The sequence below is a fragment of the Cherax quadricarinatus genome, chromosome 65, assembly GCF_038502225.1.
Source record: "Cherax quadricarinatus isolate ZL_2023a chromosome 65, ASM3850222v1, whole genome shotgun sequence".
Classification (NCBI taxonomy): Eukaryota; Metazoa; Arthropoda; class Malacostraca; order Decapoda; family Parastacidae; genus Cherax; species Cherax quadricarinatus.
In genome coordinates, this window is record NC_091356.1 from 3,671,720 (window position 1) to 3,678,396 (window position 6,677).

At 37.2% G+C, this 6,677-nt stretch overlaps 1 long non-coding RNA gene across 1 annotated transcript; it reads left to right on the plus strand.

Moving 5' to 3' along the window:
• The first annotated feature begins 814 nt into the window (after positions 1–814).
• On the plus strand, positions 815–6,276 carry LOC138854632 (uncharacterized). Its single transcript, XR_011393827.1, has 2 exons — positions 815–2,040; positions 2,320–6,276. It is a non-coding gene; the product is annotated as an uncharacterized lncRNA (long non-coding RNA).
• Positions 6,277–6,677: the final 401 nt, after the last annotated feature.

The window sequence follows — 6,677 nt, forward strand, 5'->3', positions numbered from 1 at the left end:
AGACACTGTCATGCAGATTCGGGTGTCATCTGCAAAGGAAGACACGGTGCTGTGGCTGACATCCTTGTCTATGTCGGATATGAGGATGAGGAACAAGATGGGAGCGAGTACTGTGCCTTGTGGAACAGAGCTTTTCACCGTAGCCGCCTCAGACTTTACTCTGTTGACTACTACTCTCTGTGTTCTGTTTGTGAGGAAATTATAGATCCATCTACCAACTTTTCCTGTTATTCCTTTAGGACGCATTTTGTGCCCTATTACGCCATGGTCACACTTGTTGAAGGCTTTTGCAAAGTCTGTATATATTACATCTGTATTTTTTTGTCTTCTAGTGCATCTAGAACCTTGTCGTAGTGATGGCGAAGAAATCTCTATTCAGATTTCTTTACAATTGAGTTTGTATGAATTCTACGTGATTCTTCAAAATGTATGAAAGAATTGAAAATTAATTTATGGGTTTCTTATGAGTGTTGAACTACAACTCCTAGTTCTTCTTGATAAATTAGCAATAAACAAGTTATACGTCTAACAAATTATTTTTACTTCTGACAAGGAAATTTATTATGCATTTTGTGTATTTCAGAGTTCAATTCTGCTACACTAAAAACGACAGATATATAAAAAAAATAGTTACAATGTTACAGTAGGAAATAATAGACAAATACTAGGATCAACTCAACCCCAGAATTGACTAATGGCTGCTACATCCTTTCTTAGTGCCTCTACCCTCAAAATTGCGTCTCCAGAAGAATTTTCACAAGTTAGGCCTCTAACTGAAGATAATCACTTAATAAGTGTAATAAATTATGCTCTGCATTTAACTTGAGTAAACAAAGATGGACTGTATAGGTTCATTCTTGATGAACAGAAGAGAGGATGTTATAATTTAATGTTAAGTGAGGTTTAATAATATAGCAGCGATCTTTAAAATAACACTACAGTAAGTGATCACACAACTTACCTTGAAATTGTATTATGTTCTACAGCCGTTGTCCGTTACAAATACATAAAAAATAATGCCCAGGCGTCCGAAAATATCAAAGATCACCTGTTTTCACTGAGGTGATATTAGGGATGGAACAACTAGAAATAATTGAGTGTATAGAAGTTCATCCAGTTGGGACAAAGGAAGATGCGCCATCTATAATCTGTATATTTTCTTTCACTTCACTTTCATTGCCCTGACTGATTATACAAGTAAGACATGAGAGGTATAGTATTTAGAGGAGTGTTCAGATACTGTGATTGTTATAGAAAGGTATATCACTGGATTACTCAGCGTCACATTACGATTCCTCCAAATAAACTCTCCCATCCAAGACCGTTCACCACGTCAGTACACGTCGTACATACCCTGAGGGGCGGCGCTTGCATCGAGTCTCTTTCATTATCTATGTGACAAAAAGCTACTCTTGTAAAATTACTGTTAAGAAAATTATAGCACCATGAGTGTTGCATCGTGTGACATAAATGGCCACGTGTAAGAAAATATTGATCTAAGCAAACTGATGTTAAATGATACAAACTTGTTCGTTATGATAACACTTTTTTCATTGTTTGATACAACTATAATAATGTTTTTTTTTTTCCCTTATCAGGATAAATTTAATCTCACCTCTATCATTAATATTTAAGAATAGTAAAGTAATGCTTATTATTTAATAATATATGTGAATGAAATTACAAAAATTACCTAAATAAAATAACTATAACGGAATTTAAACATTTCTAAAGTTTCTGTTGTTACATAATCAGATTTTATTTATTATACTGGTTTACCTTTGACTGGCAAAATAATCTTATGAAAACAGAGGCAAAAAGTTAATATATATTGCCAGCAACGTAAGTAATTCAACACAGCATATGAACAACTGTTATTGTGAGAAGAGTGAGTGTCATCTGTTCTGCAAAACATTTCAAGTGATCTCTTGTAGAATTACGTTGAAGCATCTGTTATGCTGGTGACTGTGTTGACAGGTTCCGCCCACACTGTGCTGGCACCATACTGGGCTGGTCAACTGGGAAGGAAGGAGCTCAACTGTGAGTATCTCTCTTATTATTAACTCATTTTCCATCATTTACTCTTTTTCTCACACTATGTATAAATTATTTTCTTAAGCACTTGTTCTGAGTAAATTATAACTTGATTATATGCTCATAATTTTCACTGAAAAAAAGAAGTTGAGCAATAAATCTCTTTATTACATTTTTCCTTTAGCAAGAGAACTCATAATGAATTAACAGAAATTATAATATGCAAAACGTATGAAATATATTAATGGTATATTGAAAGTAAAATCAAACTTTCTTTTATCACAGTTTGGCAATGTTCTGAACGTGGCGGTGAAGTGAAGGTGAAAATATTGGATAATGAACGAGTGAGCATTGCTGGCGCCGCCACCACAGTTATCCAAGGACACATTAATATATAAATATTACTGTAGTGAAAACTTTGTGCTATCCAGCTTGCTGAGTTACCTATATTGCTAAATATCATTATAACAAACAATCCCAGAATTCAAAATAGTTTACTCTAAGTTCTCGAAGTTCAATAGTCACTTCACAAAAATCTTTATTTTATTCATGTTAAATAATTTAGGATGACCCTGTATTGTTTTGTAAGGATTAACATACATTATAATGGCGATCATTAATTTAGCAGATTAAATACAGCAGCACAGTTAATTTTCGTATAAAATTAGTGGTCTCCTGTTATGTCTAATGTTCAAACTAAAAGTGGTCTCCTGTTATGTCCAATGTTCAAACTAAAAGTGGTCTCCTGTTATGTCCAATATTCAAACTGAGAGTATCAGGTACAAAATGAATCAATAAATTGCTTTAATAGGATTCTCTTTGCTTGAACAATTTTGCATAGTAAAAGCAGAATATATACACTGTAAGATGCAGAATATTGTGTATACTGGAAAATACATTAAATGAAATGATAGAAGCTTGAAACCTGTGGTCTGGTTCTTTTCAAACACATAAATTTGTATTTTAACATGCGGATTTGCACATTTATTATTTTATTTAGAGAAAGCCCTAAACCCTTAGAGTTCATGCAGCACCATAGGAATGGAAAGTAATCAGGGTCGATCAAAGGCAGGGAAGAATAAGTCAAATTTTTGGGGGAGCAAGAACCCCTCACCAGCATTACGAAGCCTTCCTTTATATGTTTGTTTATATACATAATAATATAATATAACAATATCTTTATTTCTACAGGTACATGTACAAGGTATACAGGCCTAGTTGACGTCAATGACATACTACTACATAGAAAGCCGCTTGTTATGCAGAGCATTTCGGGCAAATTAGGTCAATTTTGTCCCAGGATGCAACCCACACCAATGTACTATTACCCAAGTACCAATTATGCTGATGAGTGAACATGGTCAACAGGTGTAAGGAAACACGCCCAATATTTCCATCCCTGTCGGGAATCAAACCCGGACTCTGCGTGTGAAGCGAGAGCTTTCCCTACGAGGCCACGGGCCACCCTAATGTTTGATATGTTTCTAAACGTCTAATGTATGCCTACTAGGGTTATAACATTTTTACAACGTAATATTCCTGTACCTTAATCAGATGAACTTTTGTCTTAAAGCAATGACCTTTCATTTCAATATCTTTTTAAAAAATGTCACCCCTAAATGAAAAAAAAAGTAACAAAAACAAATAACTTGAATGCATATTGCAAGTGATATTAGTAACAAATTAAGCAGATTAAAGTATCATTGATATCATGTTTGTACATATATTACTACTTATTGCTTAAAATAAACCGAAGTTGCGGTTTGTTTTTGTTTCTGCAGCAGCATACAGTTACTGCATAACTTTGATTGCACGTTCAGTACACTGATTACTTCTTGGTATATTGAGTGCGGACGGCTCCTGTTGCCAGTGATTTTTTCAATGAGTTCAGTGCTTTTTTGTAAGGTTTTAATATTTCCTGACAATTTTTTGAAGTCATTTTCATAGTACATCTGACCAATAAACCAATAATCTGTCCAGGTGTATGAAATGAATCTGTATATCTTCTCCAAAGTCTTCCGTCTTATAGGTATAAGAATGAATGAGAGAATAGCTAGAATGGCTCTTGAATTCCACCTTGTATAGCTGATGTTTGGAATTTTCTGAAAGTTAATCAAACGAAAGTGCCCTCTTTCTTCAAAGAATCTAAACACTCGTGTTAGATCATCTCTCCATCTTGATTTATGGAGGATTTCTTCTGTTCCACTAACAAACTGTGCCTTTAGTTCCTCATAATTCTTCAGTACTTGGGATACAAATGGGTATTTGATGTTTGGAGAACTGGTTTTAGCACCAAGATTTTTATCCATTACCAAGCGGAGAAGCCTGTCCAGAACGTGATGCTGACAACTGATAAACTGTGGTTTGCTAATCCCTTTCTTTGAGAACATTCGTTGCAGTTTAACAACAGCTCCACTCTATTTCCCTGTGTTAATGTTTGTTGTATCAGCAATGATCATCTTTATTGCATTCCATAAGTTGTATTCATCAATAACTTTTGTCTTTCCTTCAGCGATAGTTTCAGCCTCGCCATCTTTCAAATGCAGTGCATCCAGTTTTCTTCGGTTCTTTCATTTTTAAGTACTATTACCTGGTACTCATTTTCCTCAATGCACTTTCCATCGAAATGTAAAGACCATTCTTCCATTTGTATTTTTTCAGTCATTTCCTCTTTCAGTTTAGCAGCCTCTTTGTATATTGACTTGTAAATTGCTGCTCGACTTGGTGTAGGAATGTCACTGTCATCAAATGACAACTGTTTGCATATCTTGGCGGCTTTACTCGTTGATTCTTTTGTGAATGTCACCAAATTGGTTGCAACTTTACTTTTGTTGTGTTTTCGGGTTGGTGGAGTAGTACTTTCATCTTCATCTTCATACTCGCTCCCTTCACATTCAGTACCACTGTCACAAAATACCTATTCTTCTTCTTCTTCTTGATTCCCCGGAACTCTCCCGGCCCGGGCCTTTTCCAAGTGGTGGCCCGGCTTTGGCTTCCTTTCTTGGGAGTATCTCAGACTAATGTCTGCCATGGGAGGAGCCTAACCGCATTCCCCGCCCTCACAGGGCTCGTAGGGAGAAATAGGCCTCTCTGGTCTGCCATCCCCGACCCAAGGGGCCTAATGGAAATGGCAATCTTGTGAGCTTCATGCTCTGGCTCAGGCACCTACCCAGCCCTAGAAGGGCTGGGCATCTAAAGTCGGTACCTGACCAGCCGGGCTGTGGCTCGTACGTTGGATTGCGTGCAGCCGGCAGTAACAGCGTGCTTAATCAGGCTCTGATCCACCATGAGGCCTGGTCACAGACCGGGCCGCGGGGGCGTTGACCCCCGGAACTCTCTCCAGGTAAACTCCGGATCCACCAATTAGTAATTTTCTGAGTTGATACTTAGGATTAGTAATGCAGATATATAGTGACTAAGAGGAATTAGGACTTTTTCATTGTGTTTAAACAAATGTTCATCGATTTATGACACTGGAGATGTTTTATACGGAAAAAATATTTATTAACACATCGGCCGATTCCCACCAAGGCAGGGTGGCCCGAAAAAGAAAAACTTCCATCATCATTCACTCCATCACTGTCTTGTCAGAGGGATGCTTTACACTATAATTATAAAACTGCAACATTAACACCCCTCCTTCAGAGTGCAGGCACTGTACTTCCCATCTCCAGGACTCAAGTCCGGCCTGCCGGTTTCCCTGAATCCCTTCATAAATGTTACTTTGCTCAAACTCCAACAGCACTTTAAGTATTAAAACCCATTTGTCTCCATTCACTCCTATCAAATGCGCTTGCTGGAAGTCCAAGCCCCTCGCAAACAAAACCTTTACCCCCTCCCTCCAATCCTTCCTAGGCCGACCCCGAACCCTCCTTCCCTCCACTACAGATTTATACACTCTCGAACTCATTCTGTTTTGCTCCATTCTCTCTACATGTCCAAACCACCTCACCAACCTAAATTGCCTACATTACTGACCAGAAATATATAAAACAGTGACGTAGCTATTTAGAGGTGTTGGCAGGGTGGAGGGGAGTAGCAGGAGTGATGTCACTCTCTCTGAGTACATTTAGGGACATTTGGCACCATTTTTTCCTTAAGTTTTGCAGAACGAAACGAAATAATGGATGAGCACCACAGAAGACCTACTGGTCTATGCTAGGTAGGTTCTTCTCATGCCCAGGCTTTCTCATTCATGTAAAAGTTAATATAAGAATATGTAATAAAGACAAATTGCAATTATTGGCAACTTTACTTAAACAACATTGGAATATTGCAGCACTATGGTGAGACTACTGCTTTATGCAAGGTATGTCTTGTAATGTATTCATGGTATGGAAATATTAATAACTTATATTTTATAAAATCACAAGATGCAACACTTGGGAACTTTATTAAGGATACATTTCACTTGCACAACAGCCTTTATCATATCTGGTAGATAATACATGGTGATAACGCAATTTATAGCTGGAGAACCACAGACAGTTGTTAACAGATTATTATGGCACCTCTCCTCATCTAAGAAACTTATAAGTAATTAAAATACGGAAGAGGAATATATGAACAGATTACTACACTCTACAACACATGTAGTCAGCTATACAGGTTTAATCAGGCTCCCCTCTCATATCAAGAGGCAC